The sequence below is a fragment of the Moschus berezovskii genome, chromosome 15 (genome assembly GCF_049115385.1).
Source record: "Moschus berezovskii isolate FMDL1 chromosome 15, NW_MosBer_1.0, whole genome shotgun sequence".
Lineage (NCBI taxonomy): Eukaryota > Metazoa > Chordata > Mammalia > Artiodactyla > Moschidae > Moschus > Moschus berezovskii.
Window position 1 is genome coordinate 71,091,291 of NC_142474.1, and position 14,800 is coordinate 71,106,090.

At 37.2% G+C, this 14,800-nt stretch overlaps 1 pseudogene; it reads left to right on the forward strand.

Moving 5' to 3' along the window:
- The first annotated feature begins 1,979 nt into the window (after nucleotides 1–1,979).
- On the forward strand, nucleotides 1,980–3,016 carry LOC129556278 (histone-lysine N-methyltransferase SETMAR pseudogene; annotated as a pseudogene).
- Nucleotides 3,017–14,800: the final 11,784 nt, after the last annotated feature.

The following is a 14,800-nucleotide window of genomic DNA, read 5'->3' on the forward strand; positions in this document are numbered from 1 at the left end:
TGTCACGCTTGTAATGTAACAGAGAAGGCACAGTTAAACATTGTATAACAGAAAGGAGTGCGGTTGTGATTTGAAACGATACCCAACCATTGTGAATGGGGCGATCGGCACCATCTGCTCCTGCAAGAAAGTTGTGGATTATTGCAGCTCTGAGTGGAGCTAATTCTCCCCCATGTCAGCAGAAGGTAAAAGGCAGTGAGAAGTATTCTGGGAGCTCATGCTTGTTTTTAAGGCTGCTGATTTTTCTGTTAAGAGTACTAGTTGTGAACTTTTAACGCTGATTAGAAGAGGGACTGCTAATGCTTGAAGTGGGTTGGGAGCAAAAGGAAACAAAGAACAGAACTTCTCTCCACGTCCTCCCTAGCTTCTTACAGCTAGCACTTCCAATTGTCTCCACCAAGATCTCACCCAGTCGCCTATACAGTAGTAGCTCCAGGTGATATTTTTATAGTGTAGCCTAACCCATACACTTAAAACCATTTAAGTAAAGATTATTATGGCATTTATTCTTTCTGCAGCATCTAAACAGGAAACTAAAATCATACGGACTTAAAGTAAAGAGATAATAATATTCGACAATATGCTCAATTTCATTCAACTCTGGTTGTTTAATACCCCTAATTCCAAAGCGGACATGAGGATGCCAAGGGTTCTCCAAAGAAAAACACGGTTTCTAGCCTCTGTGTCGGGAAGGAGTCTGTTAACTTCACTATGCAGAAACAAGATCTTCCGTATCCTGTTTTACAGCTCCAGTACACATTCATAATTCCTCCCTTTTGTTCTCTCTGCATCTTAGAACGGAATCTTAAAACTGAACTAGAACTTGGCATGCCTAAGAGTCAAGAAAACGCAGGTTTGCCAAGTCTTCACAATGTTAAGGCACTAGAAATTTTTAGATGTGGCATTTGGCCACCTTCTCTCTCCAGGAAAAGTTTACAAAGCACAAGTTGTGATCATGGGTCACAAGTTAATACCAACTGTCTCTCTGTGATAATCATATTCTTATAAGAGAAAAATTTATTTTATGTATATTTATACATTATATATACACATATGCAGTATTTATAAATCTATATTTTATTTCAAAATTCCCTATATTAATCTCTTATGTAGTTATCATAGTCTGCTTTGTCCATTAAAATATTTATGGATGAGACATTATGGTTCCTAAAGCTTCCACTTATTAGCTATTAAATCTTGAACAAATTACTTCCTTTATCTTTCCTTCAGTTTCTTTTCTTATCAGTAAGATAGTAATAACCTACTTCAAAAAGATATTCTAAAAATTGAAGGAGTTAATAGAGTCAAAAATATTTGGATTAGTGCTCAGAACAAAATGCATTTTCAAGATTGTTAATTAATAGCTTTATATATGCCAAGCACTGTGTTAAGCATGGGAAAACCACAATATTAAAACTAATGTACCCTCTTGCTTCTCAGATTTTATAATTAAATATTAATACCAATGGTAGAAACACATTATTTTAATTGTTTATTTAATAATAAATATTATTTAGATACAAACTATCCAGAGCTAGAACTAACTAGGCTTACATATTATCATAGCAACAAAATGATTATGTATTTAACGAGTTAAATTTTTTTCCATGAAAATTAAAGGAAATCTAATCTAATGAATGAAAGGGAGGAATTGGTGAGGTTGACTTAGGTAAATATTTTGTTAAAATGGGCACATTAAGTTGATATTCTCTGTATGTGCTATGTAAGTATATTTCCTGACATAGTATGGAATGGTTTCCCACATAACTAAATAAATTATCATTTTCTTTGCTTATTATTTAGATTGGTGGAAAAGTAATTGTGGTTTTGCATTTTTGAACTTTGCTGCTTGATATTGAAATACATTCTTAAATAAAAGTGTTTTGTTATATATCATTTTAATGTGCATTTCTCCCTTTATGATTTTTTGCTAACTAAATTACTTACTGTTTATTTTATTTTCATTTTAGACTAGAGAAATGATGTTAGACAAAAGGCAAACTTGAGCTATTTTTTTATTCGCGTTCAAAATGGGTCGTAAAGCAGTGGAGACAACTCACAGCATCAATGATACATTTAGCTCAGGAACTGCTAATGAACATACGGTGCAGTGGTGGTTCAAGAATTCTTGCAAAGGAGACAGGAGCCTTGAAGATGAGGAGTGCAGTGGCTGGCTGTCAGAACTTGACAGTGACCAATTGAGAAGATCATCAAAGCTGATCCTTTTACCACTACACAAGAAGTTGTTGAAGAACTCAATGTCAGTCATTCTATGGTCATTTGGCTTTGGAAGCAAATTGGAAAGGTGAAAAAGCTGGATAAGTGGGTACCTCATGAGCTAACCACAGATCAAAAAAATCATCATCTTTAAGTGTCATTTTTTCTTATTCTACACAACAATGAACCATTTCTCCATTGGGTTGTGGTAAGATGAAAAGTGAATTTTATATGACAACCTGACGACCAGCTCAGTGACTGGAACAAGAAGAAGCTCCAAAGCACTTTCTGAAGCCAAACTTGCACCCATAAAAGGTCATGGTCACTGTTTGGTGGTCTGCTGCCTGTCCGACCCACTACAGCTTTCTCAATCCTGGAGATGTAATGGTTATTACATCTGAGAAGTATGCCTAGGAGATTGATGAGATGCACTGAAAACTGCAACACCTGCAGCCAGCATTAGTCACAGAATGGGCTCAGTTCTTCTCCACAAGAACCCCCCACCAAACGTTGCACACCCAGCACTTCAGAAGTTGAACCAATTGGGCTACGAAGTTTTACCTCATCTGCCATATTCACCTGACCTCCTGCCAACAAACTACCACTTCTTCAAGCATCTCAGAAACTTTTTGCAGAGAAAATGCTTCCACAACCAGCAGTAGGCAGAAAATGCTTTCCAAGAGTTCTTCAAATCTCAGAGCATGGGTTTTTATGCTGCAGGAATAAACAAACTTAGTTTTCATTGGCAAAATGTGTTGATTGTAGGGGTTCCTATTTTGGTTTACAAAGATGTGTTTGAGCCTAGTTATAATGATTTAAAATTCATGGTCTGAAACCACAATTACTTTTTCACCAGTCTAATAGTTTGTCCTGAGTAGTAAAGACATTTTGCAAATTGTGCCTATTTTTTTTTTTTTTAAAGAAATCTCCTGGCCAGTTCAAAAAAATCGACCACATACTACTAAAATAAAAGAAAACCCTAGTTATCAATAAGAACTGAGTAATTGTTTTTAATTCATGTTTAAGATGCTTGTATGTATTTAATTGTGAAATGGGCATAAACTCTGGTGCTCAGAGGTGCTCTGGAAGCACACGCTAATGAGTCTTGGGAGATCAATGCGAGAGATTACATTTTAAAAGTGTTAGATCAAATGAACACATGTTCATTTCCTTCTTATCCGGAGGTGGCATTCAGATGCCCAATTGCGGATACATAATTTTTTTTTTTCACACACAAGACATTTGGCTTCTTTCTCAACTGCTTACTTGGGAAGACTGTTGATTTGGCAGCTATAGCCATTTTCCATCATCAGAAATGAATAAAATTGTAAGTTCTAGGATGATTCTTAAAAAAAAACCCCACAAAATAAAACTTTCTGTTCTTCCACCAGACACATATGGATCATTGGAAGAAGAAAATGTTTTCCTTCTGTCTCTAATTAAGCTTTCATGCATCTCTGGCTTTCATTAAGCTAGAAAAACAGAGACTCTGTATAAATGAGATTACATATGGGAAAGTACTTGAGAAATGCAAAGCATTGTACTTTTCTAAGGCATAAACACTAATGTAAATATCATAGGCTCTTCTGTCTTTTCCACGAAATCACCACTAACTACCTTAACATGTAACATCACCTCTTTCTTTTAAGTCACGTTACTGAAGTCTTGCTAGTCATTCTGTAAGACAAAGAATAATTTTCACACCACCCAGAATGGGCTCAGATCATTCATTCAACATGCAGAACTCTCCTTCCCCCGCTTATTCATCTTCTCACTAACTTATTTAAAAACATTTATTTATTACCTATTATCTACCAGACACTGTTCTGTGTCCTAGAATATAGAAACATAAGGGAGAGAAATATTTCCCTTTGAAAAGATTAAAATTTCCACCCCATTATTTCTTCAAGGGAAAAAAAAAAGGTGGGAGCATGAGGAAGCCAGCAGACTGAAACGTGGTGAATTAGGAAAGTGTAAAACCATAAGAACTTGCAGTGGTAAGTACACTCTGCCACATGGAGAGCCTGGATGCCATGATTAAACATATGGAATTCATTGTAAATGCAATGGAAATCTACCGGAAGGTATGAAGCAGCAGAGAATAATGGCCTGATTTACATTTTTATACAATTATTCTATTTCTACTTTTACTCCCCTTAGACTCAGGCAACAGGAATCCACTGCCCTGAACGTTGTGCTTTGGAAAACTCAGTATATCACAGACACAACAATACATTTATTAAAGAAGATACCTTTGTCACTCAGGACAGGACAAGCAGCTATGGTACAGGACATCTTGTGCCGTGAATACCTACTCTTGAGACAAATGGTAGTTAGACCCCAGAAAAATGCATCTAAGTGTCTCTTACCCTATGTCCTTAAGACTTAAGGGAACCGTTTTTTAATGACACAAAAGTCTGTGATTTGTAACTCTGTCAAAAGTTAGAAACAGACACCATTCCAGTGTTCAAGGAGGATTTGAGCAGCAGGAATAGTTAGGTAAGAGATAATACAAATATGCTTAACTTGCCACAAGCAGTTTCTCAAATAGCATGAATACACTGTATCTATATATTCTGAAACATAATTTTCCAGTAATGTCAAGTATTCATTTCCTTGTATCTCTGTATTGTCCAATTCACATTTCTGTGAATATTTACAAATCAATCAATGCACTAATTACAGTTAGGGGACATTTTACAATTTTAAAGTATGTCTTTTCTTTTTGAATTTGCATAAATGCATATCTAGATCAGCAGGCAGGCCAGAACATTATAGTTCCTAGGCTAAACTGAGCTCACTTTTTGTTTATATAAATAGAGTTTTATTGGAACATAGTCACAGTCATTTTAAACAAATGTATTTTTTGTGCTTGCTTTTGTGCTACTGTAGCAAGGTTTCAGAGTCATTGGTACTGAAATTCTACAGTACAAAATCCCTAAAATATTTACTGTGTAGACCCTTAGAATAAAAGTTTTCTCTCAGCTACATATACCTGAAGTGTAATGTTAATTTTTGTATTACCTATATGTTCCTTGCTTAGCCAATAAGTCATGTCCCATTCTTTGTGACCCCATAGCCTGCCAGGCTCCTCTGTCTGTGGGATTTTCCAGGCAAGAGTACTAGAGTGTGTTGCCATTTTCTTCTCCAATATTTTGCTTAAGAAGTTGTAAAAAAATAATTAATGACTAGCTGTGAAAGGCTGTAAAGTTAATTTCTCAAGAGAAGTAGAAAGCTATACCCACACAAAACATATACTGTTGTTAGTAACAGCTTTATTCATAGTATCCCCAGGCTGGAAACCACTCACATGTCCTTCATGAATTGACAAACAAATTTTATTTCATCCACAAAATGGGAAGTTTCTCAGCAATGAAAGGAAATATCTTCTGTATAAACCCAATAACATGCATGAATTAAAATATATCATGCTGAGCAAACAAGCAAACAAAGAAGAATACCTATTGTGTGATTCCACTTATTTAAAATTCTGGAATAAGCAAAACTCTTTTACATTTAAAAAGTAATTCAATAGTTGCTTATGGTCACAGGTATAGGGAAAGGAATTGACTGTAAAAGTGACAAAATTGGAAAACTAAAAATCTTTGACCCCAATTCAAGGGCAAAAGAAGCAGATCTTTGGTGACTGATCTGACTTTATACACAGGATACCTAAGCCAAAAAGGAAATCAGAGCTGAATTCTGCAGGCAGCTAACTTCTTTGTTAAAAACTATTGAAAACTGTCTGATGATGTGGGGCCCCTTGTACTGTCTTCTGCAGGATAAGAATAAGAACAAATGTGCAGATGATACAGGACCTGATGACAGAGTGTGAGAAATGTCTGTAATGATTGACATGGTTGTCCACCATGTTTTCTTAGAAGCCAGTGTACCTGTCTCCCTGCTTTGGGTACTAGATGCTATTACTATGCATTGCTGTGTCCCTCACTGGGAATACTACTCAGCCTCACAGCCTTGCCTAATCCCACTGTAGTATCTTCTCCCACAAGGCCACACTTGGTCAGTGGCAGCTGATGAAGAGACATGAAGCCTGTGATCCCTTGCTGTGCTTTGGAACATCTCTGAAGGGCCAACTGTAGAGTTCCCCATAGGAGCCATAGCTTTGGCTAAGTCTTCAGTTGCAGCCATTATCTCTCTGTGCCCAAATTTCTGACTCTACTTCCTTTGAGGAATGTCTCATGACAGCTCTTCCAAGAAATTTCTCATCTCAGAATCTATTTCTAGGGAACTCAATTTAAGAGCATTGGTGCTAGAAGTGGTCCAAGGAAGCAGATTGTTAATGGAATTTGGGGTTAGACTTACTCCACATTACTAGTCAGCTTCTGCACCCAATCTTGCTTTCCTATTCTCTTTATAGAGGTACCTCCTGCATATATTCCCAATAAAACTTCTTCATGCAATTCACTATTTGGGTATCTATTTTCAGAAAATTCAATCATAGACAATGATGTAACTTGTGACTGAAAAATTTTAACAGATGCAGAGAGGGATAAAAAAACTACAAGAATACATTTAACAGAGCTAAATATATTCTGACTTTTCAGTTAAACATTGCATTTTGAACATCTATACTTTCACCTCGATCCAAAAATGTCACTAACATCATGAAGAGTTTTTTGAAACACATTAAACCACAAAATCAAGGATAATGAGAAATAAGAAAACATTTGCAGGAAGTTTTTTAATTTTTTTTTAAATTAGAGGATAATTACTTTGCAATATTGTGATTTTTTTGCCATATATAACATGAATCTATATTAGGTATACAAAAGTCCCCTCCCTCTTGAACTCCCCTCCCACCTCCCACCCTATCCTACCCCTCTAGGTTGTGACACCGCCTGGCTTTAAGTTGTCATACAGCAAACTCCCACTAGCTATCTATTTTACATATGGCAATGTATGTTTTTCAATACTATTTTTGCATATCATCACACCTTCTTCTCCCACTGTGTCTAAAATGTCTGTAACTCCTTTGCTGCCTTGCAAGTAGGATCATCAGAACTATCTTTCTAGTATCTTTCTACTATGTTTCTAGTATCTTTCTACTTTCTTTCTAGATGCCACATATGTGCATTAATATATGATATTTGTCTTTCTCTTTCTGACTTACTTCACTGTGTAATAGGCTCTAGGTTCATCCACCTCATGAGAACTGACTCAAATGTGTTCCTTTTTATAGCTGAGTAATATTCCATTGTGTATATGTATATGTGCATCTTCCTTATCCATTCATCTGCTGATGGACATCTAAGTTGCTTCCATGCCCTAGCTATTGTAAATAGTGCTGCAGTGAACATTGTTTTGAAAACAATAAACCCAGTGGATAAGTGGTACCTGACTCGGGAAGGGCAAAAAGGGGGAAATCCCTGCAACAGGGGATAAAATCACTAAGCAAACTATTTGCATCTCAAATCCCCAGATGCTCATAAGTTAGCAATGCAGTGGCCAGTGATGGCAGGAATTCTGATAGAGGCCGAATGATTAAGGATTACTAGAAGACTTTATGCGGAACAGTTAGTGTGTAAGATCACTTTTCCTACCTTGTCAATAGGAAGTCTTTGAAGCTCAGTTGAAGAGGATTCTACATATTTAATATGTACAGTTTAATGATAGAGATTTGAAATTCCAACTGTGAATGAAAATGAAGATGAGACAGTTTAACTACATCATAAATTGTGAGGAAACCCAGGCATTCCTTCCCATGTTCTGCCCTCAGAGCTATCAATCTGCATAAATCAGTGCTTCACTGATAAATTCAATAAAGTACCTATAAAGCAAAACATACAGAAAAAGATAGTGCAAAGAAACCAAACACAATTCATTGGACAGAGAAAAACTTCTAACAAATGTAATCAATACATTCATGAAGTTAAGAAAAATATTAACATGCCTCAAGATAAACAGTAAGTTAGACAAGGGAAAGCTATTGGGAATTAACAGTAATGCCCCAGAAATTGAAACAAAATTTAGTAATATAGTTAGAAGACAGTGTAAAGAAATTTTTACAGAAAGCAGATGAAAACATCAAGGTTTATTCAAAAATATACAAAATTCAAATAAGACTTCTGAAAAGAGAGAAGATAAAATATAAAAGAAAAGTGTATTATTCAAAAACTTAAGAAAAGCCCCAGAGAGTTTGCCTCTACTTGTAAAAAGACATAAGAGAACATCACTCCTATACAAATTACAAGAATTTAATAATCTACATAAGCATGACATTTCTTGTTTGAGATCAGATAGAAACCAAGAAGAATTAATTCCAAATTAATAAATTCATTTGTGATTCAAACTCGTCCAATACAGAAAATTGCAAGCAAATTTATGGCTTTACTGATGAATTCTACCAAACCTTTAGTGGAGAAATACCACTGCCACACGGACTTTCCAACTCATTTTATGAAGGAAGAATTACCCTAACAACAATAACAACAAAAATAAACTTAGAACATAAAACTATAGACCAATGTCTGTTATTAACATACATGCAAAAATCTTTAAAAAAATTTTAGAACGTCAACTACTGCAATATACAGAAAAAGAATAAGACATATCTAAGTGGATTGTAACACAAAAATACCAAGTCTGTTGTGTCCACAGAAAATCAAGTGATGTAATTCACCATATTGACAGACTAAGGAAAACACCCACAGGATAATTTAGTGTGGGCAGAAAAACATGTAGCAGATTTCAACATTCACTCATGAAAATATTCTTAGCAACAGAAGATCTGATGGGAATTTCCTCAAACTGATAAAAGCATGTATCAGTTCAGTTCAGTTCAGTTCAGTTGCTCAGAAGTGTCCGATTCTTTGCGACCCCATGAATCACAGCACGCCAGGCCTCCCTGTCCATCACCAACTCCCGGAGTTCACTCGAACTCATGTCCATCGAGTCGGTGATGCCATCCAGCCATCTCATTCTCTGTTGTCCCCTTCTCCTCCTGCCCCTAATCCCTCCCAACATCAGAGTCATTTCCAATGAGTCAACTTGTCACATGAGGTGGAAAAAGTATTGGAGTTTCAGCTTTAGCATCAGTCCTTCCAATGAACACCCAGGACTGATCTCCTCTAGAATAAACTGGTTGGATCTCCTTTCAGTCCAAGGGACTCTCAAGAGTCTTCTTTGAACCACAGTTCAAAAGCATCAATTCTTCGGCGATCAGCTTTCTTCACAGTCCAACTCTCACATCCATACATGACCATGGGAAAAACCATCGCCTTGACTAGACCAGACCTTGGTTGGTAAAGTAATGTCTCTGCTTTTTATTATGCTATCTATGTTGGTCATAACGTTCCTTCCAAGGAATAAGTGTCTTTTAATTTCATGGATGCAATCAGCATCTTCAGTGATTTTGGAGCCCCCCCAAAAATAAAAAGTCTGACAGTGTTTCCCCATCTATTTCCCATGAAGTGATGGAACCAGATGCCATGATCTTAGTTTTCTGGATGTTGAACTTCAAGCAAACTTTTTCACTGTCCTCTTTCACTTTCATCAAGAGGCTTTTTAGTTCCTCTTCACTTTCTGCCATAAGGGTGGTGTCATCTGCATATCTGAGGTTACTGATATTTCTCCCGGCAATCTTGATTCCAGCTTGTGCTTCTTCCAGCCCAGCGTTCCTCATGATGTACTCTACATATAAGTTAAATAAGCAGGGTGACGATATATAGCCTTGACGTACTCCTTTTCCTATTTGGAACCAGTCTGTTGTTCCATGTCCAGTTCTAACTGTTGCTTCCTGACCTGCATACAGGTTTCTCAAGAGGCAGGTCAGGTGGTCTGGTATACCCATCTCTTTCAGAATCTTCCACAATTTATTGTGATCCACATAGTCAAAGGCTAACCTGTATATAATATCCTATTTTTTCTGTCTTGAAAGTTAAAAATAATGGATTGATGACTTCAAAATTATACAGATAACTTTCCAGTGTAACACTTTCCATACACTTTCCAGTGTAACACTTTCCATAGCTGTCAGTCAAGACCTTAAAAAAATTCACTCCTCATGCCACCCCTTCTCAGAAAGCAAGTGTGAAATATACTTGATTTGAAAACACACCCTAAACAATAAAAAGAAAGACTTGAGGATTCAAATAGGAAGTATTCATATAGGAAGCATGAATGGAATCCTTGGCGTGATAGTAATTGGAGCTCCCAGGATGAAACCTACACAGAAATTTGGACAACAAATAATATGTTATAATATGAAGAAGGAAGGATTCTAGAAGAAATTTGACAAAATGATGGATAATAAATAGTAATTCATATTTGAAACAACCAAAGCCTGAATTTAATTTTATCAGAAAATTAGGAGATAGATTATTTGTTAAGAAAACAGATAATTTAGTAATAAAAAAATAAAAGAGGTAAATATTAACCCAAGGAAAACCAAATAATTGAATATACCAGGAAATATTTCATAGTTTGATATGTGAATCAATAGTGGTTAGTATTTCCATAGTTATAATAAGTACATTGTATATTGGCTTTGAAGTATTCTAAAAGAATTTTCATGGAATCCAATCTGAAAATTCTATTAAAATATAAAAGAACAAAAATTTTCAAGACAATCAAAAAATGATAATGTTGATGTATTAGCTAAATACAGCTTAGCTAATACATCTTCTTCTAGTCTTCCCCTAAACTTTAGGTAGGATGGTTCAGTTCATTTAAGTTCAGTCACTCAGTCATGTCAGATTCTTTGCAACCCAATGGACTGCTGCAGGCCAGGCTTCCCTGTCCATCACTAACTCCCAGAACTTGCTCAAACTCATGTTGATTGAGTTGGTGATGCCATCCAACCATCTCATTCTCTGTCGTCCCCTTCTCCTCCTGCCTTCGATCTTTCCCAGTCTTTTCTAATGAGTCAGTACATTGCATCAGGTGCCCAGAGTATTGGAGCTTCAGTTTCAGCATCAGTCCTTCCAATGAATATTCAGAACTTATTTCCTTTAGACTGACTGGTTTGATCGCCTCTCAGTACAAGGGACTCTCAAGAGTCTTCTCCAACACTATAGTTCAAAAGCATCAATTCTTTGGTGCTCAGTATATTTATGGTCCAACTGTCACATCCATACACGACCACTGGAAAAACCACAGCTTTGACTAGACAGAACTTTGTCAGCAAAGTGATGTCTCTACTTTTGAGTATGCTGTCTAGGTTTGTCATAGTTTTTCTTCCAAGGAGCAAGGGTCTTTTAATTTCATGGCTGCAGTCACCGTCTTCAGTGATTTTGGAGCCCGAAAAATAATGTCTGTAACAGTTTCCACTGTTTCTCCATCTATTTACCATGAAGTGATGGGACCAAATGCCATGACCTTAGTTTTCTGAATATTGAGTTTTTATATTTTTATTTTTTTTTCTTTTTTCAAAAACAATTTTAGGAATCTTTACTTAAAAACAACCTTATCTTAAAATGGAGTAACTTTGGTTTCACGAGCAGCAAGCAAAGTACAGAAGCAAAAATGCATTACAGGAGCATTAAGTTCTACATTAGGTCACAGCGTCTAATCTGAAATCACACCCATAATATCATTTTTCAGGATATCTGGGAAATAGTTATTTCCCAGGATGTCTGAACCATAGCTACTCTATTTTGACTTTTAATTGTAAACAAAAAAAAATTTTTTTTAATAGCCAAAGCAGATTTCACCATTAATGACATCAGTGTTTTTCTAGGTATGAGAAGATGCAAGAATTGGAACTCATAAAACCTTTTTCTGAAAAGATCTAACTATCTGAAGGCCTGTTCTGCCAGTTTGTTTGTTTTTGTTTTTGTTTTTCAGAGCACAGAGTGCCTCATTCCTGATTTTCACCCTGAACTTCTTTCAGAGGGTGTTGAAGGTCAGCAGCTTGCAATGGTCATGATGTAATCTTTGTAGAGGCATCTGGCAAGTACCAACTTCCAGTCAGCAGGGTCCCTTCATAGCCACATATCTGACCATGTGACACCATTTCATGGCCATTGTGTCCTGCGGTCTGGGAAGGCTCATTCCCAGGTCTAGGGAAGTGATGGGCCACTCAGTGTGCTAAAATTGGACCAGGCCTTGCAAGTAGCAAAAGTCTCTGGACCACTGTCTTACTAGCCTCCTGGTCCAGGAAAATATTTCCTCTTGTTGCTTTTTCCCATACCCAGAGTCACATTATTACAATTATTGATCTCATATGGAACTGTCAGTTCAGCATTATATCACAGGCTCAGTGAAACAAGTGACATAGAAAATAATATAGCCATAGCTAGCAGTTATTAGTAAAATTAAGAATTATAAGTCAAGAACTTTCATTAGATAAAGCCTGGTGTACCCCACGTCACCTGACTTCATTCGTTAAATGATTATAGTCTGGTGTTAGTCTCCTGGTTGTACATTATGGAGCATCCGACCTTTATCTGAAGATTGGTTACTGAGATAAGCCTTAGAAACTAACCTGTAGTGTCCTTTTTAATAACTTAATTAAATCTTTCAGCAGTATCACGTAACAAGGAACTGCCTCAGCAGTGAGTCTTAGTAAACACTGCTGCTGCTGCTGCTGCTGCTAAGTTACTTCAGTCGTGTCCGACTCTGTGTGACCCCATAGACGGAAGCCCACCAGGCTCCCCCGTCCCTGGGATTCTCCAGGCAAGAACACTGGAGTGGGTTGCCATTTCCTTCTCCAATGTGTGAAAGTGGAAAGTGAAAAGTGAAAGTGAAGTCGTTCAGTCGTGTCCGACCCTTAGGGACCCCACGGACTGCAGCCTACCAGGCTCCTCCATCCATGGGATTTTCTAGGCAATAGTACTGGAGTGGCTTGCCATTGCCTTCTCCGTAGTAAACACTAGACATTAACAAAACTAGAAACTTAATTTAACAATTTACAAAACTTAATATTCCATGATTTTTCATTATGGAGGCCCTGTAGCCAGGGAGGCTTTAACCCATCAAGTAAAAAATGAGGTTTGTCAGGGAGCTGGGAAAAGCCAAGCAGCCATCTTGGATTTCCCATAGCCCTGACTCTGATTTCCAGCTATTGTTTTTAATTTTCCAATTTAGAAGCAGACTGTTGCCATGGTTTAAGGACATTAGGATGGCACAAGTCTAACAGAGTTTTTGTATAAGCAGAATGAGCTTTTACGTGTCTACAAACCCGACAATTGGATTAATTTCTAAAACTAGCATAGGATCAGGCCTATGGTAGAAAAGCATTTGATTTATATGCAGAGGGCTCAGAAGTCAAGAAAACATTATAAATGATCATACGAATCAGTTCCAGCATCTTGGGCACGCTGTCTACCTCTGATGTCGTCGTCTTCTCATCCTGGTGTAGTGTAGTTTCTTCTGAAAAATGTCCTTCCATCCAGGTTGGAGACAGTCCTTTAAATTATGTCCTTTTTTTTTTTAGTCCTGGTTGCAGGTCACAAGGCATCTGATCTTCATCCAAAGATAGATCACTGAGATAAGCTTCAGAAACAAACTTAGGGTGTTCTTTAAGTATTCAATTAAATTTTACATTAATATCACATAACAGCAAGGAACTATCCAAGAAATGAGTCTTACTACCTCCATTGGTAGACTGCCATTGACAAACTGGGATTTAACATTTATTGAAACATCCTTTTCTCCGTAAAATCACCCTCATTTTTACCAAATATAACCAAATTAAGACTTGTTTAAAAAATAGATCTGTTCTCAATAAACTTGACCTGATTATTTATATAACCATCAGTTCAGTTCAGTCACTCAGTCGTGTCCGACTCACTGCGACCCCATGAATCACAGCACTCCAGGCCTCCCTGTCCATCACCAACTCCCAGAGTTCACTCAAACTCATGTCCATCGAGTCGGTGATGCCATCCAGCCATCTCATTCTCTGTCGTCCCTGTCTCCTCCCGCCCCCAACCTTTCCCAGCATCAGAGTCTTTTCCAGTGAGTCAGACCCCCTTTTCTGTTTTTTTGCTGAGACTTTTATGGAGTCTCAAACTTAACATTATTTATTTATTTATTATTGGAGCTAGTTATTTTACAATATTATTTTGGTTGGTTTTGCCATACATTGACATGAATCCGCCCCGGGTGTACATGTGTTCTCTTTCTTGAACCCCCCTCCCACCTCCCTCTTCCTCATATCCTCCCTCCATGTCATCCCCGTGCACCAGCCCCAAGCATCCTGTATCATGCGTCGAACCTGGACTGGTCACTTATGATAATATACATGCTACAATGCCGTTCTCCCCAATCATCCCACCTTCACCCTCTCCCACAGAGTCCCAAAGACTGTTCTATATGCCTGTGTCTCTTTTGCAGTCTCGTATACAGGGTTCAGGTTACCATCTTTCTAAATTCCATATATATGCATTAGTATACTGTATTGATGTTTTTCTTTCTGGCTTACTTCACTCTGTATAATTGGCTCCAATTTCATACACCTCATTAAAACTGATTCAAATGCATTCTTTTTGATGGCTGAAAAATACTCCATTGTGTATATGTACCAAAGCTTTCTTATCCATTCATCTGCAGATGGACATCTAGGTTGCTTCCATGTCCTGGCTATTATAAACAGTGCTGCAGTGAACATTGGAGTACATGT